At 38.2% G+C, this 24,250-nt stretch overlaps 1 protein-coding gene across 1 annotated transcript in view; it reads right to left on the reverse strand.

The window, feature by feature from the left end:
- The window catches only part of sorcs3 (sortilin related VPS10 domain containing receptor 3), a 366,544-nt gene that overhangs the window by 246,515 nt on the left and 95,779 nt on the right, over window positions 1-24,250 (reverse strand). The window lies entirely within an intron of this gene.

Here is a 24,250-nt window from a genome sequence, read left to right on the forward strand (position 1 = left end):
TTCACACACTGTAAAGAACAGCTGCTGAGGATGCAGAAAAGTAAAAATCACAAAAAATGGAGATACATGTTTTTCATTGGACAGTGACGTTATATTATGCTAATTTCTGCAAACTTTTGCCTTGTTTTTGAAACATTACTTTAATGAAGTGAACAACCAGTCCAGTTTTCTCTTTCATGCATATACTTTTTTCCACCAAGGATTCTTTGTGCAATGCCATAGAAGAACCAGTTTTGTTGTTTTAAGAGTGATTTATCAGTCTGTAGATCCTTTTAAAGGTTTAAAGAACCATTACATTATTCAAAGTCTCTTTAACCCTTTAAATGCACCTTCACACTCATAGACTCCTATGGTTCTTTGAGTGATGTCATAGGAGAACCACTTTTGAAAAAGAGATTCATGAGTGTGAAGAACCATTTAAAGGTTTGAAGAACCTTTCAATGATGCAGAAAAGGTTTTTTAGGCAAGAATGTTTACATTACGTGGAGCTTCTTTAAACTATAAAAAGATTCCTCAGTCACACATCTTCTTTATGAAAGAATCCATCCATGCAGCACCTTTTGATTTTTATGAGTGAGATTTATATTGTTAAATGTGTAGCAAATCCCATAGTCACAAATATACAGATTCCTCTTGCACATCTCATACCACTGTACCACCTCTGGAATCGACAAGCTAGAAAAGCTCAAAGGCATCTCAACAAACCAGAGAACAACTGTGCGTTCTGACTCGCTTACTGGATCTTTGCTGTATATAATCCTCAGTGCAGAAGGGTTAATAAAGCTGTCAAAGCAGGTGATCAATAGTGACAGTCATGACTACATGTCTATGCACCAGAGTGTATCATGACCTGCCAGTCATTATCTTGAAGGGTTTACCTGTTTGTTTGTTGTTTTATTCCACCTCTATTCTCGCTGGTCTCTTTCTGTCTTCCTGGAATGCAATGAAGTTGTATGTTTCAGGTCAGAATGGGATTCACATGCAAGCTCTTTGCTAAGCCCTTCATTCTCTTGCTCCTTCTTTCTCTCTCAGTGGAGGTGTACATTTCAGGTTGAGATGTAATGCTCCCATGTTGGGCTTCACTTACTTGCTCAGTTACAGGCACGCTAGTCTCACTGGATGACAGTAGCCTAGCAGGCCCAGACTTCCAAAGGAATGTCAGATTCTTCAGTGGTTAAACAGAACTCAACTCATCGTTAAGATCCCACCAAGGACTCTGAGGAAAGCTCTACAATCAGAAGATTTACTGAGCTGAAATCAAGCGGTGAATCTAACTGTTTGACAGCAGAGTGTTGGCTTTCCTCTCGTGTAAATATTAGCTTCGCAGATACTATATTGCAGTAAAGTTTGATGCACTCTTAAAAAGATGGTTCTTCTAGGGTTCTTTAGTAAAGGGAATTGTTCTATTTAGAATCATGACTTCTATATAAAAGCATTTCATGCTTAAAGGGTTCTTTGCATGGTGAAGTTGTTCTTCCCATTGATGGAGTATGTGCTGTATATGGATCTATGTAGAAAATCTTTCATATTGGTTCTACATAGCACCAAAATGGTTCTTTCATTGTTGCAAGCTTGATATGGTAATGATAGAAGAACCTTTTTTGGTACTATAGGCACTCTTAAAAAAGATGGCTGTTCAAGGGTTCTTGAAGACAGTAAAGACAGTGGTTCTGTATAGAACCATGAACACTCAAAGAACCATTTACATGCTTAAAACGTTCTGTGTATGGTGAAATGGTTCTTCAGATTCATGGATAATGTGTTATATAGTATATATAGTATATGATTCTATATAGAACCTTTTTAAAAATAATTCTATGTAGCCCCTAAGAAAGGTTCTGCCATTTACTACGCTGTCAAGCTTGGAACAATAGAAGAACCCTTTGGTGCTATATAGAACCATGTATAACACTCCATCAATCTGAGTAACCATTTCAGGATGCATGGTTCTGTGAGTGTTAATGGTTCTATATAGTAGCACTGTCTTTACTGAGGAACCCTTGAAGAACTATCTTTTTTGAGAGGGCAGAACCATTTTCAAGAAGGTTCTATATAAAACCATATACAACACATTCTCCGTCAATTTGAAGAACAATTTCACTATGCAAAGAACCATTTAAACATAAAATGATTCTACACAGAGCACATGGTTCTAAACAGAACCGTTGTCTTTACTAAAGAACCCTTGAAGAACCATGTTTTGTTAAGAGTGTGGGATAAAGTGTGGTTTGCGAATGTGAATCACCCTGTTTTATGACAGCAGGCTGGTCGTGTATTGTCCACCCTCTCACGACATTAGTTAGCAAAACAATCACTCTTCAAATTTAATGCATGCAGAGACGCTAATTAGCTGCTAATGCTTAGCATAAAGTGTCTTTTGATTGTGGCTGTGTACTATTAGCTGTTTTTCAGCCTTCAGGCCATGTCGTGGCTTCCTCGCATTGTAGCGCCACGTCCACAAATTGACGTCCTCACCTCCTGCTAATTATGCAGTGGTCATCCTCATTAACATTTAAAAGGTGACCCGTTGTCTTGGCACTTGGCTGTGCTCTGAATGGATGTTGGTTTTGTGCCTGTTTCACTTAACTCTCCAGTTTGTTCTCTCTCGCTTTCTATCCATCCATCTCTCTGTCTCTCTCGCCCAGTGTCCAACAGCTACAGGCTATAATTGTGCTTTTTATTCCTTGCAGTGCTCCTATCTCTAGAACTGCAGCTATCAGATATGTTAATTTTGAAATTTTGTATGGAATTTGGACTAGAATATACAAACATTCCACATGTATAAGAAGAGCTCAAACAAGCACAGAAAAGCATAGGGAAAGGCTTTTTTGTGGGGAAGTAGCCTACTTAGCATTTTAGGAATAATATAATCCTCAGAAAACTTTTCAGTTAAGCAAACTTCATTCAAACTTGGTCATTTCATATTCTTGTATCAAGATTTTAAAGCAGCTAGTGCATTTTTAAAGAAAGAGAGGCAGAAGAGGAGACAGGAAATGCTATGTATGTCAGTCCTGAAAAGTCAGCGAAGTTTGTGTACAGTCTAGTGTTGTTGACCCATCATCTGTGTGCCAACTCTGCAAACATCTAAAGCTACCAGAGTTTGTGGAACTGAGGCATATAAAGAATAAATAGATACATAGCTATAAACCACAAATTGAACTTTATCATTGGTCACTAGTTTTGTCTCTTCAAATATAGCATTCAAAGTTCTTGCAAAGGGCAAGAAGAAACTTTAGTCCATTTTAAAGCAAAGCAGTATAGGCAAAGCTTCTTTGCAACTAAATGTCTGACTATGCTGCATATTTCAGCTATAGTACTGTGAAAAAAGTATGTGCCCCCTACTGATTTCCTCTATGTTTGCATTTCTGTCACTTTTAAATGATTCTTCAAAGGAAATTTATTATAAAACAAACACAATGGCCCACATTCAAGCAAGAGTAAGAGCAACAATTAACCAAATTAACTGGTTAATTAACCAAAAAATGGATCAATTCAACACCCAGGCTTGATTAGTGCCAGCCTTGTTGAATCTAAACATCACTTAAATAGAGCCTTTTCAGCATCATGTGCAGTAGGATTAAAAAGTCATAACGAGCAGCACACCATACCACAATCAAAAGAAATTCCAGAAGAGAAAAGAAAGACTAGAAGAGAGAAAGAAAAGAAGAAAGATAAGAAATAAAGTTATTGAAATAGATCAGTCTGGAAAGGGTTGCAAAGCCATTTCTAAGGCTCTGGGACTCCAGCAAACCACAGTGAGAGCCATTATCTCCAAATGGAGAGCACTTTAAACAGCAGTGAATCTTCTCAGAAGTGACGAAAATTCCTTCAGAGCGATGTGAAAGACTGGTCTCCCGTTACTGGACGTGTGTAGGGGGCAAACACTTTTTCACATGGATGATATAAGTGTTGCAAACCAATATTTTTCTTTCCTTTATTAAATGAAATGATCATTTAATGATGATCATTTAAACCATGTTTTGTGTTTGCTCATATTCTTCCTGCCTTAAATTCCATTTGGTGTGCGGATCTGAAATCATTCTGTGTGACAGATGCAGAAATAGGGGAAATCAGGAGGGGGCAGATACTTTTTCACAGCACTGTAGGTAGGACTGAAAAGTTATGATATAACTAGCTAAATCAGCACAGTATTGACATCTAACATTGGTATGACATTTCATGCTAAGCACTAGCTTGTGATCTCATCCAGTGGTCACCAACCCTCCTGCTGGAGATCCTTCTTCCTGCATGGTTCACCTCCAACCCAAGTCTAACACACCCCCCTCAGCTAAGGGAAAGCAATCATTAGATGGATCAGGTGGGTCAATTAGGGCTGGACCTAAGGTCTGCAGGAAGGAAGATCTCCAGGAGTTGTGCTGGTGGCCACTAATCTAATCTACTAAATTAACTGATTAGCTTTTTTAACAAAAGAATGGTTAATGTGCTAGTGCTACAGTGACTTTCAGGAGTGTGTTGAAGGCTGTCCAACACCAAGCGTGGCTTAAACTTTGTTCCTCTATTTGATAAAAAATTGGGTTAAATTTCAGTATGAATGTAATTGTTAAAGTGAAACTCAAACCAGGATGTTGGATTATAGGTTCTTCCTAATGTTTTACTATATTATAAGTATAAAACACGCCTTACTTTTAATGTCAGTCAATGAAATCAGACCTTTTTTCAAGTCATTTTGGGCCGTTTCTTTTGGTCCATTCATCATAAAATTTACAGACAATGTAAAGAGCAACAGGCAAGTTTATATTGATAGATACATAGAAACATCATATGTGTAAATTAATTTATAGTGGTAGGAATTGGGGGAATGGGGGGCTCAACTAGCAAAACACACTGAAAAAGTCTATGAAGTTCTGTGAAGGTCTAAAGGAAGCAGTAAAGTAAGCAGTAAAAAAGTATGTTTTTGGAAATGTAATTGAAAAAGAGTCGAGTTATTCACTTTCACCAATATTAACTGGAGCAATACAGGTCATCTTTTTGGTGATAAGGATATAAAGGAAAGGAAAAGGAAAGAAAGAATAAGGAAGATGTCAAACCTTAATGAAATGTGTTGTATATGAATGTCTGGGTGACAAGACGGAAACTACTTTTTTCTCTGAAGTTGCTTTCATTAGGGTGTCTATTCAACTCAGCCACTGATGCAAGGAATAAGCAAAATGAATATATTACATACATTACAGACTCAGAGACAGCTGGAGTCTATCTTATTATAAACTAAACTAAATCCGTAATGCTTTAGCAAAACATGCTAAAAGTAAGACTGCACTACTTAGACATTGACTGTGTTTTCCAATAATGAAAGCAAATAGAGCAGAATGTCTAAAACTATTGTTGTTCTCAGTGAGAACACCTTCATATGATTATCAGGGCTTAATATGTGAATGATGAGATGCTGGAACACTGAGCAGTGATGGACCTGGCAGATCGATGGGGTGGGGGGAGTTCCCGGAACCCAAATGTCAGGCATGTAGCTCAGTTTAAGCCTTCACCATAATGCTGGATCTCATAAACAACAATTTCTCTTAAGCACTGAAGCAATTTTCATACAAATGCCCAAAACTAATGCATGAGTAGTTAATAAATCATACACAGTGGTCTTGCTCAGCATTACTGAGCCCTTTTGAGGGATAAACAGCAGTAATGGCACATTTCCGAGTGATAAACAGTGTCGGAATTGTTTTTATTACCGCTTCTGTTGCCATGCACACCCAAACAGGAGCCGAATAAGAAAGCGTATGTGTGCCATGGCACAAGGTGACTTTTTATTTAACGTCTGATATTTTGTACATATTGAGTTGTTTGTAGAAAATATTATGATTCATATTACTCCTTCATACAGCTCTATAAAATGAATGCATTTAATACAATGTGTGTGCAAAAATATTCAGTCTTTCTATTTAGTGAATTCAGCCACTTTAAGGTGCACCCATTGCTGACACAGGGGTTTAGTTAAATTGTCAATATAATAGGGCGCTCTGGTGCAGCTGCACATGAGCCTAAGGTCACCATGCCTAATGCAAAGCAGCGTCTGGAGGTGTACAGAAGCCCCCCAGCATTGGGCTGTGGAGTGATGGAGCTCCGTCCAGTACCTTTGGGATGAGTTGGAGTGACATTTGTGATCCAGAACTAATTATCCAACATCAGTACCAGACCTTACTAATGCTCTTGTGGCTGAATGAAATCAGATCTTCACAGCAATGTTCTAACATCAAGTATACATTTTTTCCAGAAGAGTAGAGGCTGTTACCTCAGCAAACAGGGACAAACTTCCTACTAATATCCTTGGTTTTAGGAGAAACTGTGAACGAGCAGGTGCCTTTTAGCCATATAATGTATGTGAACAAGGTGCTGGATCAGTCCTCGGAGCTGGTGGATCCAGATCCAACTGCAGTAGACATATATGTTATGATCATAATATGCTATTCTGAATATATTGCATGTATTATCATTGTTTCTGGCCAACGTTTGCCAACTGCATGGATGATAAAAATAGAAATTAAGACAAACGGAGGAGAGCCTGTGAACAGCAAGCAGTAGCATTACATTGTTAAATTAAAGCTGCACAGTAACAGGAAATACACTTTATTTATTGCGTCAATCAATCAAGCAATCAATCAATAAATGAATGAATGAATGAATGAAATTTTTAAAAATCACTTCACTTGTGTATAGTTAAGATGTCTTCAAGAAACATAATTTTATTTGCCACATTGTCCACCCTTAGAATATGCAGCACCTTGGTCCAAGAAAAAAAAAGAGAAAGAGAAATGAGTGGGTAGAATTGTGTTTTGTTTTCCCAGTATGCCTCATCTGCATTACTGAACCACCCTTTTACTCACTAAGGCAAATCCACGGTTTAAAATTATTGCAAATTTGTCCTTGTGCTATATTAATCCACTTCACATCTGTCTCTCTCTCTCTCTCTCTCTCTCTCTTTCTCTCTCTCTCTCTCTCTCTCTCTCTCTCTCTCTCTCTCTCTCTCTCTCTCACTCTCTCTCTCACTCTCTCTCTCACTCTCTCTCTCTCTCTCTCTCTCTCTCTCAATGCAAATCAACCTCCAGGCAACCCTTGCTGCTGTTTCCTAAAATTGAATAAAAATATACAAAGTAGGAACTCACAGTTCAGTTGAGTTGTTCGCTACTGCTCAGAGGTCAGTTCCATCAAAAAATGTACAAATTAAATTTAAACAAAAATAAAACAAAATGAAATATAAAATAGGAAAAAAAGAAAAAAAAAAAACAATTAAAGAAAATAATTTTGGTTCATAGCCCAGACCGGGCACCCTGCCCAAAATCCATTTTAAATTAGAATAATTAAAATGGCAGCGTGCCCACAGTGTGGGAAGGGAAGTTTTAAAAATATGGTGTAACACTGCAATGCTGCTGCTTTTCCAAAACACTCGAGTCGTGCCAGCATCTTTGGAATAATATACTGCCAATAGCAACAATATTGCAGCCTAGCTATGTCGTTATACTGGTGTGCTGTTAAGACCAATATGCAATATGTTCACTTTATACGTAAGTATATGAGTTCAGTTAAAGACTATATATCACACCCAAATACTGTAAACGTTTCAACATCTATCAAGCTTGATTATGTTGCTGCGAAGTAAAAGAAGAGCGATAAGAGGAGCATTTTTTCAGAACCGCATCGATTCTACAGTGTGTAAACTGCCGTAATGGAATGCATGATCTATATAGTTGATTTTAGTATAACTTTATTTCCAGTGTTTTACAGCTTTCTCAGTTATTTAATAATAACTGAGATTGAGATGAATGTATAGTTTCTTCACAATTTACAGTATTTTGGAACAATGAAGTTATGATATGGTGAAAAAAATTTAAATGTTATGAAACAAACAGCTATAATTGTCTATATATAGTACATGTAGTCCATCAACCAAAACATGTTCAATGTCCGAATGGTGCTTCTTTGCTAAAAAACACTAGAATTCAATAGTCACCCAAATTATTTTGTAAAGACATCCCTAAAACTTAAAAGTCAACCCACTCAAATCACATCTAGCTCGTCCTTATGGTTATGCAGACTTATCGGTGTGGTTTAGGACACAGCGTGACTTACTGTGAGCTATAAAAACGAACACCTCACCATGTAGCTGAATGATGGACAGAATTCAGGTCAGTGAATTCAGTCAGAATTCAGTGCTACTCCTGCTGTCTAAAGTGGCTAATCACAGTTTCCAGAGAGGTTTTGTTAAACCTTTACAGCTCACGCTATGTCATATTGTGCTCTAAACCACAGTGACAATGAAGACCTGGGTGTGGTTTGATTGAGTTGAGAGAAGTTTTGAGGATGTGTTTACAGAAAAGATTTGGGTGACTATTGACTTCTAGTGTTAGCAACAATAGTCTAAAAGCATCAGCGCTAAATTAAAGAATCTGGACACCAGACATATCTTGGCTGATCGGCTACATCTGGGGTAAGTGAACAATTCTGTAAATTACACTTTCCTTTAAGAGAATGCCATGCTGTATGCAGGGCTCCTATAAAGAATCAATTCATTTAACACATTTTTGGCCACTGCATAATTCCAGATGTTATTTCATAGTTTTGATGTCTTTGCTATTGTACTAATCACATTTTTTTTGCTTGGTAAAATAGCTCACTGGCTTATAATGCACACAGTTGCACTAGCTGTCACTTCTTCATCCAGCAGGTGCCACCTCTCTCCCCGGGTTACTCTACACTCATCCTTTATATCCTGCCTCTCCCTCACCCTCCCTCTTTGTCTCCTCCGGCGCTCCCAGATCAATGCCTCCCGATGACTAGCCTCCAGCGGTTTCGCTGACTCAGCTTGAGGCGCTAGGCGGTGAGCTATGGGGTGAAAAAAACCCTGTTCTCTTTCTCCATCACAAACAATCATCCTCTTTGTCAATCTGTTTCTTTAGTGATTGTCAGAGCACCTCCCAGCCTCGCTTACTCCCTGGCTGCATTGTTTATGAATGCAAGCCGTGACAAGTGTCCAAAAGCATTTGGATCGCTGTTCAGTCTTTGCCGATTGCAGGTCCTCAGCTAACGGAGTTTTCAGTCAACCAGCTAACACTGCAGCAGGCCTGTTGGTGGCTGGTTGGCGCAATTTGATATAAATCAGTCACTATAATTGTCTAGAATGAGTCTTCACCCTCTGTCTTGCCCCATTGTTCTAGGTTGAGTGAAAACCCAATGGGACCTATAGGTGCTGTGTGTGTGTGTGTCCGCCACAAGTCCCATGAACTTCCCTGCTGAAACGCTATGGCTTTTCCACCCTCCTGCATTACCATATGTCTCTGCATCTCCCCCACCCCATCCATCACAATTGCACTGCGGGCGAGACAGCTGTCCCAAGCCCGGGGAATATTCACAGCCCACCAGGCCATCAAATTGCATCTAATTCTCCTTCAGTCAAGGGCCGGACTAAACCAGAGTCCCTGACCAGAGCAGAGAGCTTCAGTGCTCGACCAATCATCTGCCTTCAAGCCAAAAATCAAATTTACACCATTTTTCATCTTATTCTGAATAGTCAATCAAGTAATAAGAGCTTACAGCAATAAGATTAGCATTGTGCTAACTGCATGTCTAAATTTGCCTAAAACCATGTCAAGTTGTTTAGTACTCTTCAATAGACTTATTTTGTGGTTCCTGATACTGTATGACACACTGTTATCTGTGAAAATGGACAAAAGTATATTGCATAGCTAAAAACAGTAGTAGCAGCCATTTTCAATGATAGCAGTATCATTTTAACAGTATTGTCATGTCCCACCACTGCCTCTAAAAGTGACCTGACTGCCTCCCAGCCGCTTGGTTAGTGATGAGCGGCAGTTCTCGCTTGCTATCTGTTCAGTAAAAGAGCATTCGCCTGATACTACAGTATAAAATCACAATAATATTCATTTACACATTCAATAACACAGCACAGTTCTGACACTAACATAGAATTTGTTTAATTGTATTATTGGCAGTGCTAGCGTGGTTTTTGCTGGTTAAATCATTTGTTTTCTCTAGCCGGGCTAAAACCTTATTCATTTTGTACTGCTTTTTTAAGCATTCCTGTTCAAATCCCACCCAAGGTAATGTAACAACAAGATGTGCTGAAAGACATGGCTCTGCAAAGTGGTGTTATTGCTATTGAGTTTGGGTCCTGTGTTAGTAACGCTAACGTGTACATCCATGCTATAGCCTGTTGATTCAGTACACATGTGGTATTTGTGTTAAATGGGTATTTTATCCCATACAAACCAGCCAATCAAATCCCACAAACTGCAAAGTGGAACCTTCCCTAGTAAAACTAATCCAGCTCAAATAGGGCTTTTGTTTAAGTTGGCCTGATGGCTGGCTTTCATGCATGCTGTATTTTGCATTGAATTGTCTCCATGGCTAACGCATGCTAACACTTCAACCAGCAAACTTCAATGTACACTGCTTATTTTTATAACTTAGCTGTTTTTTACTTTTATCTCACATTTTCAATTTTAAAAAACAGCTCCTGGAGCTGATGTAACAGCGATAGACAGGCCGGTGAGCCTCCAGTGACACTGCGGCATAGCAGGTGGAGTGAGGCAAGAGAGACTTGAGAAAGAGATTGTCGCGGGCTCCTTTGAGGGTTCAGAAGGAAGTGAGCGGGCGAGCGAGACGCAGAGGGAGAGAGGGGAACAAGAAAGAGCAAGAGTACAGATGTCAGAGAATGAAAAGGTGAGCGAAAGAGTGCGCACACCCGAGTGAGGACTAGCACGAAGCAGAGGACACGAAAGAGATAGAACAAGAGGAAGGAGAATCAGAGAGAGGGAGAGAGGGAGAGATGCTCATGGCTTTGGCACGTCAACAGCGATAGGCGTCTGGAAAAAATATCCAATAAAATGCATGCTGTTTTCCCCCCTCTTTCTCTTTCTCTCTCTCGCTCTTACTCCCTTTCCTAACTCACTGTCCCTCTGCAGTGAATGCCACCTCTTTATATTTACAGTACATAACTCCCCGACTGCTGCATTATTGAACACAGGCGCTCCTTTGGGATTGCGCTCTTATTTATTTATTTAATATTTTTGTATGTGTGAGTGCTATCAGGCCAGGCTGTTCCACCGTAGAACTGCAACAGACCGGCTTTTCCACACTCCCCCACTGATCCTCCTGCATCCCTCGATAGCCCCCCATAAAAAAACACTCCCTTTTCTGGGAGTGAAACATGGTTTACGGCGTAAATGCGCAGCAAATTCGGCCCCAGAGACGGGCCGACAGAGGGCCGAATGTGCAAGGTACACTAAAGGAGCGGCATAGTCATAAAAACTGTGGTGAATTGAGAATTGAGAATAGCACAAACACTTTTGATAAGGGCTAAGCTGTAGGCTGCACAGAGCTTACACATAAGCACCTAAATCCACTGTTTGTTTGTTATTTTCCATTTTGAACAGGGGTGTCACTCGGGGGCCAAAGCACTGTAGAGTTTAGAATTCTACTTCATTTAACACAACCAAACAACTAAAACATTACATAGATTACCCTATATTGTAGATGTATTTTGGACTTGTAGGTTGAAGGTTCTTCTGAAATCAGAGGTATTAATAGGGCGTTTGACTCTCTTTGCTTCTGCTTTTCTGAGAAGGCTTCATACTAGATGTTAGAATATTGCTGTGAGAATTTGATTGGATTCAGCCACAAGAGCATTATTGAGGTCAGGTACTGATGTTGGATGATTAGTTCTGGATCAAAAACGCCACTCCAGCTCATCCCAGGGGTATCCACCACTCCAGAGAACGCGGCTCCTCTGATCCACTGCTTCACACCCCAGTGCTGGGGGCTTTATTCTTCTCTAGCTGATGCTTGGTGGCCTTAGGCTCATGTGCTGCCGCTCCAGAGCATCCCCTTCTATTGCCAAAGCTTTTCTATAGAGATTATACAAGCTGTGTCTGCATCAAAAATCGGTGCACCCCATTGCTGACGGCAATTAAAAAAGGTATTTGGATACTTTTTGACAGACGTATTTTGAATTTGAAGAATGGTTTAAAAGTAACTATGTACATGTATTTTCTTCAAGACATCACATATTGATATACACTGCATATATATTTCAGATGTGAGGAAATATATGCACATAAATTTCATATCTCATGCATATATATTAACATATTTTAACATGCGTTAAATATGTTAATATAACATTGATATATATTTAATATCTAGTAAAACGTTATTTACTTTTAATGTAAGTTAACATAAAGAGATTTTACTCCAAGAATTGGAAGCAGTTGGAGCATTTTTATACTATTCTATTTCTATCATAATGTACTTTCCACACAATGTAAATGGCAGCTACTATGTTCAAATGAAGTAGAAAAATATGGTTTTCTTCCATACAGAAAAACATCACAAAATTCAACATAAGTTGTACATATATTTTGGATATGACTGAAGGGAAAAAAAAAACACTAAATTCTGCATGACTGTAGTCCTGCTGCACCTGAGTTTGACACCTCTGATTTGATGAATGACAAAAATGCATTTTGGTGTGCATGTTCTTCATCTGAAAAAAAAAGATTGAATCCTTTTGTCCTGGGAAAAGTACAATAATTTCTTGTACTCAAAAGATCCTTGCAAAATAGAGAGTGGGAGTTGTTCCAGTGAAGACAGGTTTGCAATTGTTTTAATTTTGCAAAAGCTCATGAACAGAAAGCATTGTTATTGGACCAAGAGGTAGTCTAAAGTTTACGTTATTTGTTGACAGTGATGGATAAATGACCCAGTATTTGGATTGACAAGTTATTCAACCCTTCCCTGCTAAATTATTTTTGTACCATTCTTCATACTCAGACACAAACATCCTGTGTTCGTTGACAGCCACTTTTATCAAAAGATCCTATGATTTTTTAATTAAGCAGTCGTTTTTAATGTGTCCAAAAAACACATACATTCTCCTTCGTTCAATGTTAAAACATTGCATTTTGCAGAATGGCACTTGAGTGAGTGGTGTAAAGAATACTGACAATGGACTCCAGTGGATGCCAGGAGAACACTACCTACTGCATGGTGCTAACACTAAAGTTTGGTGGAGGAGGGATAATGGTCTGGGCTGTTTCTCAGGGTTTGGGCCACTTAGTTCCAGTGTAGCAATGTTAATGCTCACACAAAAGATTTTAGAACATTATATGCTTCCAACTTTGTGGCAACAGTTTGGGGAAGGCCCCTGTGCACAAAGCGAGGTCCGTAAAGACATGCTTTAATGAGATTGGTGTGGAGGAGCTGCAGTGGCCTCCAGAAGAGTGAAGGCTGTTATAGCTGTCAAATGGGGGCCAAATCTATATTAATGCCTATGCTTTTGGAAAGGCATATCCAACAAGCCCCTGTAGGTGTGATGGTTAGGTGTCACACACATTTGTATAGTCAAACTTGGGGCAGAAGTATTTGTGAAAAATGCAAAGGCCATAACATGTGTGACAGAATTAACCAGTAGATTTGAGTGTTCAGTCATGAAACTGAACCCACAGCTGAACAGCAATTGCTTGCTTTCTGAAAAGGCCTAGTCTACAGGCTCCTAGGGAGACTTAGGCATGTAAGGTGGTAATAGTTGATGGGGTGCAGTTGTTCAACGGCACTCAGTGTCGATAAGGCCTGGCCTAAAAGCTGAACCTTAGCCATAACACATGTTAGTAACTAGCCTGTAACAGGCTACTAACTGCTTCCTTGTTAACAGGCCTTCATGGACCCTGTTTGCCACAGCAGAATCATCAACTGCTAACAGCTGAACAGAATGCCCTGACACCAAAATCTAGTTTTCCTTCAGGACAGAGACAAAGTGAAGTTCACAAATCAGATCTTTGAGCCAGCTCTTCTAGCTGAATGCTTGGGGCCTCATTGGAAACTTTGTTTGTTCATTTTTTGGTAAATGAAGACAAGACAAATAGTTAGATGTGGTGGTACTTGATAATTCATCAGTATTCTGTACGCCTAATGCTGGTATTCACGTGTAGCGCAACAAGCAACACCTGTGTAGAATAACAATTCAGAGGCAACTTGTTGCACATTTCAATAGCTTTTAAAATCAAAATAATGCAAAACATTCTTTTGTTAATTGTAAGGTAGAGTGTGGCCTTGTTGAAGAATTAAGTGAAAGACAGGGAAAAATAAACATTAGCAATGACTGCTGCAAATTTTGCCAACTTATCGGTGCCCTATGTCTGCTGATCTCAATTACTGAAAGGAGGCAGAATTCACATCTTTACTAAGTAGGAGATTTCTTACTTTGTGTGTAAACTTCAGGCTTTGCCACAGTCTAACAGGCTTTGATTCATAAGGCAACATTGCAATTGCTATATAATGACATGATTCCTCTCGGTAAATATGTTCAATATGAACCAATGGTTCTGTGAAAACCTTTAAGTGGTACAGAATGAGGTGGTGAACTCCAGTCCTGGAGAGCTGGAGTTCTGCACAATATGGTGAGTTTCCTGCTCAAACCCACCCGAAGTCAGCAGTTCATTGCAAGGTTTGAAGTTCAACACCCTTGAAAAGGAACCTACTTATAGAATTTTATGGAGGTTCTTCAACCCCCTCAAATCCGAGGCTTACATACTAAGGCTTATTATTCAGTAATTACAGGGACTTCAATGCAAACTGGTTGGGCTATTCTTAGATTATAGAAGTGTGTAATAAAACTTGCCAGGTCCTGGCCATTCAAGGGTGTAACCATCTGTTAGAAGATTTTCTAAGGAACTAAAAGTGGTTCTTCTGTGGCATTTCTCCAAAGAACTCTTGAATGGCACCTTTATTTTTAAGAGTGTAATTTCTGTTCTAAAAAATCAGAAATAGGCATTAAATAACATACTGGGCCAGATGTACAAATAAGCAGGCGGAGCCCACAACCATGCAAACTGCATGTAGCCCCTGCTCGCTTGTGAAGTGTAGGGTTTAAAAGGCGCAGTGAAATAATGGAACCAGAAAACAGCAGATGAAAGCTCAGTGATGAGGAAATGACACTGTTAATAAGTTAATAAACAATTTTTTTTCCCCATCAAAGCATTCTACAGGGGTTCAGTTTGGAAAAGAGACTCTGTGAAATGATAACATGGGCCGCACGTGCATATTTCGGCCACATGACATTTTATGCCATGTTTTTTCACAAGGACATCTGGTCCTGAGAGTTTAGCGTGTTATTCTCACAGTAAACATTCTTTCAGCATGTTTTCGAGACTCATGCCTCTGCCTAGCTGCTGTGCCTGCTGCCAAGAAAGTCTCTCAACAACACATCTTTTTAGATCCCATTTCAAATTTATGCCTGGTTTTAAAAGGCAGAGGAAAGTCTGTGCAACTCTTCCCACCACAAGTTGCTCAAAGCCTTTAGAAACAATACATCAATCAAAATTGCACGCTTATTATCGCATTTTCTTACACCTTCTTTATTCTTGGGGTGAAGCTTTTTCAGTTCACACAGGGTCAGATTTGAATAGCCACTGCTCCATCGGACAAGCATTCGCCCGGCATTGGGCCAGCATCAGCTCAGCGCTCCTGTGTCTTGTTAGTCCACTTCAAAAACACTTGAGTGCACTTTCTTTAATGTAGCATGGCACCTCGCCAGACGCGTTTGTGGACCACTCTCCTCTGCAATCTCTTATTACAATTTCCATCTCTCTCTCTCTCTCTCTCTCTCTCTCTCTCTCTCTCTCTGTCATTACCATACTGCGCTAACAAGAATATGCAAGGAAACCTAATAGCAGAAAGAGTATGAGCGCCTGCTCCCATATTTAAAAATGAATGAAAAAGATACAGCGCTAATAAATCACAGCTACCACTGGAGTTAACCAGCTCGGAGATGACGTGTTCTCAATTTGATCAGATTTGTCTCTATGAGAAAGAAGGATGACATTTTCCTGGCTATGTTGCACCACGTAGGTTATATCATACACTTGTTACAAGGTCAGTACATGTATCCTTATAAAACCCTAAATGTCTCACTGTGTAACATAACATTAAAAAACTCACTGCAGAATATTTATCACAGATGTTTCAACCTAGAGCAGATACTCCTCAATGCCAGTCACACCTGCTCTTAAAAGAGGTTCCCATTTGTTTTCTATTTTCGACATTTAGAGTTATAGTGAAGACCAAATAGGTAAAAATATATATTGTGCCGCATTTTTTTTTAAGAGAATGAATCTGATTTGTTTTCTGTTAGTGCTGTCAGTGTATTATGGCTAGTCAAAATCACTGTGCTCTCCACCAAGCTCTATCTTCTTTTCTTGACCCTTTAATCACTGCTTCGCAACCATTGCTATCTGCTTTTGCCTCAAGCCTTCGGTTCATTATCAGCTCCCGTGATGTGCATAACTAGCATTAGGACACCAAGGTTCTTGGTATGTAATGCAATGAACAGCTGTGGTTTGGCCATGGACTGAACTGCCCAATATGTTTAGGTGCTACACTAAGTGACTCTGACTTCTTCTAATGTTCAAATATGCAGCACACATGTTATAGGCTAACATGCAATATAGCTATGATATAAATGTGAGAGATTATGGGTGTAATTAACAGATTATGTCTGTAAAATGCAAACCCCATAATTCATTTTTTATTTGGGCCACTCGTGGTGATGTTAACTAAATCAGCATGCTTTAGTCTTTTTCCAGTAGCTGCTCAGTTTAGACTAATGTGATAAGCTCCTTAGCTGGCTGTATTCGCAATTGAATGAGAAAATAATGATAGTTGAAAGTTGTTGTATTGTGTTAACAATACATTATGTGGTACATCAAGCATAAGAAAGTTTATATCATGTAATAGTATCATGCAATATCATTCAGAAACCAATGTTTACATTAGGCTTTGTTATTTATACTGTATGAATAGTCTAACTTCCTGTTAGCTGGAGTTTAGTAGAGATAGGCACTTTTGACATAGTTTTAATGTATACATTTACAGTAATCAGTGAGCACTGAGAAGCAAGAGAGAAAAAGACAGAGGGGTAAATGAAATAACATCAGCGTTAACCTTTCGCTTGATTTAGAATAGCTTTCAAAATACATTTTCAGCTATATTTTTAAAAACATTTTTAATCCCTGCCATGGCAATCTGCTTTAGTGCCTTTGTGCTGTTTTTTACTTGTCAATGCACATCTAAGTTGTTTGATTTTACCTTAACAATAATGATTTGTCTTCATTGGACAAAAGTTATGCCTGTGGTGAGCAGATGAGTGCTGTATACTGAGGGGTGCTATTGGTTAGTGAAGCGAGGTGTTGGTTGTGTTTGTGTGAATCCAGCCTTTTGGTTGATGTCAGTTGATCCTCTTGCTATTGTTTTGTATCAGGGCGGACGCATTGGAAAAGGTATGATGATGACTGTACTGCTGTCAGCAATAGACTGTAGACTGATGTAGTACTACATTGTAGCACATACTACACTTGGAAAGTCAACCAAGTCTACCAAGTTGGCCTACCCACTTTTTCATAGGCCTACCCCAAAATTTATTTCAGCCTACTCCACTGCTGCAGACATCAGAACTATTAAATAACACATATTTGTGCAGTGGCTAAAGTGTTAATCAAATTCAGGAAAGTTTACAAACTAAATTTTACACATTGGCACCTGTGAATCCTTCCCAACAGGTGTGAAGAAGCTCCATATTTGCTGAAACCTTGTTAGCTGCTGAAAACTATCAAACTAAAACACACACACACACACACACACACACACACACACACACACACACACACACACATATATATATATATATATATACTTCATATTTGTGTGTGTGTGTGTGTGTGTGTTGTCTAAACAATTTTTTTTTATTGTCATATATTTAAAAAAAATATCCTTCTCAAGTAGCCGCAGTCAGAGTATTTTGATGTGACATGTTCAATTCTGAAGAGTTTAATGCCCCAAAAGTTTCTTCAATAAAATGTATTACTTGAAATTATTATGAACCTGTTGCCCGAGACATTGTTTTATGACAGTTTTGAGAGAATATGTTGGCCTTAAACAGGGTGGTAAGGTACATGCAGTGTATCGCATGGCAAAATAGTACCCATAGAAAATATATGGCTATTTTTGGGTTGTAGACATTGCAACCCCTGACCCCCTCAGCACCACTCTAAAGAAAACAGATTTTTTGAGTTTCTCTACAATTAACCATTTCACATCAAACCACTCTGAGTTTGTTTGCATCTCAGTTATTAACTTACTCTGAGATTTTGAAAAATCTGTGTAATTCCCTTTTAATGTTCAGTGATGACCAATCCTCCTTCAGGAGATCTGCTTTCTTTCTTGAGTTTAGTTTCAACCTGCATCTAACATGCTGCCATACTTTACCTAACACTAAAACGTCTGATTCAGCCAATCATGGATTCTGAAGAAGTTTTTAGCCCAGTCAGGTGTAGCAGATTGTGGTTCTCCAAGACCAGGGTCAGTCAGGTGTGTCCAAACTGGTGCTGTAAGTTTTGTGTCTTCCCAGTCTAATGATGTCTCCAGCAACAGGGATGGTACTTTTTTATCTGTTAGTCTGTAAATTCCTGCTTTCATGCAACATAAGGCCTTGACTTTTGACCTTAGATCCCACAGTGTAGCAGATTAGCGTGGTGGTAGGACAGTGGCAGACTGACCTCTGTAATGAGGTTTGTACCCAGTGACAGTAGATTTAATAGCATGTGTTTGGGTGTGTAAGGGGTCAGGGGTGCTGTGCTGGAAGCTAAGACAAAGCAGTACAAACAAGGACAGGCTTTTTGGAACATGTCAATCATAACACTGTCTTTTAAAGGGGTTTGACAGCCCCACAAATTTCAACTGTTCTAGTTAAAGTACTTGAATACTTTTTGAGTATCTAATAGTACTAAATTGTAGTTCTTTTACTTGGGTTCATTCTAAAAAACCTTACATATCACATATAATAATTGCATTATATGTAATACAAATACTTATTACAGGTGCAATTTACAATAGGTTTTTACTAGCTAATATTAAATAATGCATTTGTTAACATGAACAGCGCATGAGACATTACCTGTTAACAAATGCATTACTTAATATTACTTAGTAAACACTTATTGTGAAGTGCAAACTTACTATTACTGAACTATTTTAATAAATGTTTAAAAATGTTTATTTCGTATTAATATTCATTATAATATACACACACATAATAGTGCTTAGCTATTTTTAGCCTGGAAATACAATTTACTAACTAATCTTGGCTAAATAACAACTGTGTCCTGTTATTATGTATGTTATTTGTTAGGTTATGTAGATTCTTTAGGGCAGCGCTGCACCTTTCAGCCTCACTGTTTTGACACAATTGACCATTTTGTATCATTTTCTTTTTAGTGTACTGACAGAACAATATCCAGCATGCATTAAGCAAATGCATCACTCATATTGATCAAAATATTGAGAATCCCTATAGTGCTCAACAAATCCTGGCAGCTAGCCCCTGAGGCTAATAAATACTCTGCTAGTTAGCAATAGTGATATAGTACTAACCTCAATAGATTGTTAACCTCTTATTGACCAGGGTATATTTTGGTTTTTCCATCTGAATTTACATGAACAAATCATCAGGGCAAATTATTCAGTAACTGCATAAAATAAATGTACATTTTTTAATTAATTTATTTATTTATTTATTTATTTTAAAAGCTCCGTTCAAATTAACAGAACATGTTTTTTATGATCATACACATATTGCTGTCTGCTTTCAGTTTACTGCTGAAAGCCAAAAATCTTAGACGCTCTTTGTATTTTTTTATAATAATAATTTTTACAGAGCAGATCACTGAAGAGACACCATCTGTTTATAGTTTATAGCCCAGATTTATGGAAAAATGGGTCAACTTTCAGTAGACAAAAAAAAGCTTCAGCTTCTTCTATTATAAGGGTTTAAAATTACATTACCCATCTATTTCACTGGAAGAAGACAGTTACAGCTCTCATGTGACACCCACCTTTTGAGTGTAGCTGATGAAATATGAAAGTTATGAAGAATATGACGAGGTGCGTTTTGGAACCACCGGTGGTCTCAAGGAGTTGAAAAGGTTACACTTTTTACTTTTTTAAAGTCATATTTTGAAGAATCAGCCATGTAGTATAAAAAAATCTAACAACCTGTAGCACTTGTAGTCTTTTGAAATTGACTTCCACCTTCAAGATACATTGAAAAGTCTTTCAGCCAGGAAATCCAGCTTTAGAAACTGCTGAGGCACTGCTGTAGGAGCCAAGTATGCATGTTTACAAAAGATATAATGATGGCTAATTTTTCACTTTCATTGTCCCTGTAAATACATAGATGAGTAGTTTTTTTTCAATACACACTTAAATGAAAAAACACAACCAATTCATATGAAATCATATTGAAATGTATATATCAGTACAGTAGCAGTACTTTTATATAGGGCTGCTTAGTAGTCTTTCCAGCCCTGATCAACTCACAAGGCCATAATAAAAACCAAAGACAAAGCAATTTAAAAGGTATCAATTTGATTTTTCTATGTATTCCTCAGGGGCTGTTGACTCAAATTGCCTGGGGGCCAATTACAGCCATCCTATTCTGCCATTTCAAGTCATTTCAAAGTCTGTGATCCATTTACAGCTTTAGAAAACAAACTGATGCTAATAAAGTAGACTGTCAGACAGACTCTCCTGGTCAAACAAGTTGATTTGTGTAGTGTAGCACAAACTTCTGTCACACAAACTAATGCTTTACTAGCTTTGGCTATGCCTTCACTTGCAACATGACTTGCTAGAAATGCTCTACCAGACTCCCTTTGAGCTTTCTGGAACAAAGATTTGTTGTGCAGACAGTTCTCTCAAGGCCTGTCTTATCCCTTTGCTTGCTTCTTAGCATGAAGGTTGCAGCGTTTGTGGTATAATGACTCTGGAGAATAGACTCCTTCTTAACTTTCCTCGTTACAGCACTGTCTGTGTAGATCAAGGCTATTCAGATGTTCATTTTTCTTACATGAAATCAACCTTTTGTTAAGAAACGGCCTTTTTGAGAAGGCCAGTTTGACTTACAAAATCAGGTAATGAATAAATAGCTAAGTTATGCACATAGTCAGCAAAAAAACAATACAAATAGTCTTGGTATGCACTCATGGCTTTCTGGATGCTCGTAAATTTAGCACAATGACTACATATCCTACATGTAACGTGGCTATTACATCTGTTTTTCCCCCTATCAAGGACACACAGCGTCACTGATGCAAAGCACCACTCTTATAAAGCATCAAGAGCTATTTGAGTGCTATTAGCGCCCCCTTATGGAGAATCTTCAGCCTGCAAAATGTGAGTGAGTGAGTGAGTGAACAAGTCAGTAAATCAGTTAGTTAAGAAGCCAAGTCCATGAGCTTTATACATTATAGCATAAAACCTAAAAGCTTGTCATTTCATGTATTTTGGTAACGTAATTTGTTTTATATACAAATTAATATGTAGCACTTGTTCCTTGTACATTTACATAAGACATGTATCATCAATAAACAGTTCAAGTGATCTAGATGGAAGCATTGAATATAACAGAAGCATTAAATTTAAAGGAATACTTTCTCAAAACTGCTTTTGTGGCTAACAGTAACGAAAGCTATTAAGAACACTTAGCACAATTTGCATAATGCTAATTGTACTCTGCTAGTGTTCACTCTTGGATGAAGTATTATCCCTTTAAATCTCGCTCTAAAGGATCTCAGTCCATGAAATGTGAGAAGGCATCATTAGCTTTCATTGCTAGTGTTTGTTTTTCTTTTCATTGCAGCCCTAGCCGTTACAAATATGAAAAAGGCCTCAGACATTTGACTCTAAGTGTCAAATCATGAGGTGTTTAATAATACTATCAATTCCGAACAAGTGAGAAAAGCAAATGAAGTTATTTTGAGTTATTTCCGGGGAGCAAAATGCAAAACTAATTTGAATGTATAGCTTCTAGACCCGTACAAAATGATGTTCATTAAGAACACAGCACTGCAAGTCCACCACTCATTCTCGCTAATGTTTTATTAATGCTGGTCTCTGCCAGAAGAAAAAATGTTTTATTGCTATGCTACACACACTCACACCCTCACACATGCAGGCACATATCAATGATGTTTACTGGTTTGTACGATAATAGCACTTGTAATCATGTTTGGTAGAACACTGTCTGTGCTAAATCTCTATAGAAATTGTCATTTTGATTAAGAAGGAAAAAAGGATATCAGTTGTTACAGCAGGAAGACTTTTCAAATGGGCAATTTTTGAAAATTACTTAAAAAAATAATTCCCCTTTCTTGATACTAATTTAGAGATTCAGCACTGAAGACAAACTGTCACTAATTTAGAGACTCAGCATTGAAGACCTCTTGTTGCTGATTTGAAGACTTATAATTGAAGACTACTTGTTGCTAATTTAGAGACTTATAATTGAAGACTACTTGTTGCTAATTTAGAGACTTAGCATTGAAGACTTTTTGTTGCTAATGCAAAGACTCAGCATTGAAGACCTCTGTTGTTAATTTAGAGACTCAATATTAAAGACTTCTTGTTGCTAATAAAGACACTCAGCATTAAAGACCTCTGTTGCTAATTCAAAGACTCAGCACTGAAGACCTCTGTTCTTAATTTAGAGACTCAGCATTGAAGACTCCTGTTGCTAATTCAGAGACTCAACATTGAAGACATCTAGCTTTTGACCACATGTATTAGTGAACACACTGAACTGATAATCTCAGCTTCTTTTGAAAGCTAAAACTCTAAGAATTACAGTCAAAAACACCATAGCAACAGACAGACACTCATTTGTTTATTTCTATGCCTGTTTCCTTTATATAATCACAACACAGCTAGGCTATTCATGCCACCTCCATTGCAATACAGCACTGACCTATGTTCAGCTCAGCCAAGGCCGATACTATGAAAGCAGTGCAAAGGGTTCTGACCTTTGCCACCTGGGCTAGGAGAGGACTATGGCAAGCAGGAGGAGCAGGAAAAAGCCTGACACATTCAGCTATGGCCTGGTTAACCCTTTAATGTCTATTCTACTTTTTAATCCACTCTTCTGCATTAGAATACATACACTAATCTATTTTAGTATGCCCAACATGGTCATGCACATGCCCCAACTACTCTGGTTGCATATTTTAACCCTCTACTTCACACTTTTTGAGAGCAATTAAAAAATATACACTCATATGTATATTCACTTTTCTTGCATAAAATGGACCTGATTATTAAATTCAAAAACATTTTTTAAATAATAATGTGTGCAGGGGTCCTTTTGGGGTATGTTGCCTTGAAGCAACATTGTGCGACAATGCGATGAAATGATATAGATCCTTGTTCCCTGAAGTGGTGATACCTGGTTTGTGACTGGCTAAATCAAATTCCAGTGTCACACAATGTTGCTTCTAGGCAACAAACATGTTTTTGCAAATTTTCATAACAAAAAAGGATACTGAAAGTTAAAAAAAAAGAGATTTAAAAGTGTCCACTAAGAGCCAGTATGGCCAGGAACATGCATTATATTGGCTTACTCAGACTCTGCCCTTTATTGTTAACCCTGTCATTGTCGTTGAATATGTATAATGTTATTGTTAAGTGAGGAAAATTAGTTTGTTGCCCTGAGGCGACTTTGTGCAATAGAGGGTTAATGAAAGGGAACAGAAACATAAACTTATCTAAACTTTAAAAAAAGGTATTGCAAAGGTTTCTTTGAGTGATGCTTTAGAATAACCACTTTTTGTCCCCTAAAGATGGTTAAAGTTTTTTACATAAATGAGATTAACTAAGACACTGTTGGCTCTCCATATGTGGAATATTTTGACTCTATGTTGAGCAGCTAGCGAGCAATGAGGAGTGAGAAACCCCTGCATAAAAACAATTCACACCTCTCCACAAAGACCATGCTGAGACAAAGCAGACAGCACAACTTTCTTGACATAAAACATGCCACAAAAATAGAATTTAAACACAGTAAAAGCACTTTTATTAATGATGACTTGTTAACTCATTTACATACATGATAGTCCAGTTCAGTTTTGTTAATCATACACAGTTCCATCTATTCCATCAACTTTATTGAAGAAAAAAAAAGTTTAACTGAGGGACCTATGAAGCAGGTGGAACTGTATTTTGTAGCTACTGATATAAAATGTCATTCTGGCCTCCGTAAACATCTCCCCCACTTTCAAAGCAAGGCTGAGTTTTAGATGTTGATCTACTAATTTGGCGTTTCTTTCGCTCAAGGTCCAGCAAGCACTGCCTGTTCAATCACCCATGGTTTGGACAATTTAATTTGCGA

Source organism: Colossoma macropomum, unplaced genomic scaffold, assembly GCF_904425465.1.
Source record: "Colossoma macropomum unplaced genomic scaffold, Colossoma_macropomum, whole genome shotgun sequence".
NCBI classification, from domain to species: Eukaryota; Metazoa; Chordata; class Actinopteri; order Characiformes; family Serrasalmidae; genus Colossoma; species Colossoma macropomum.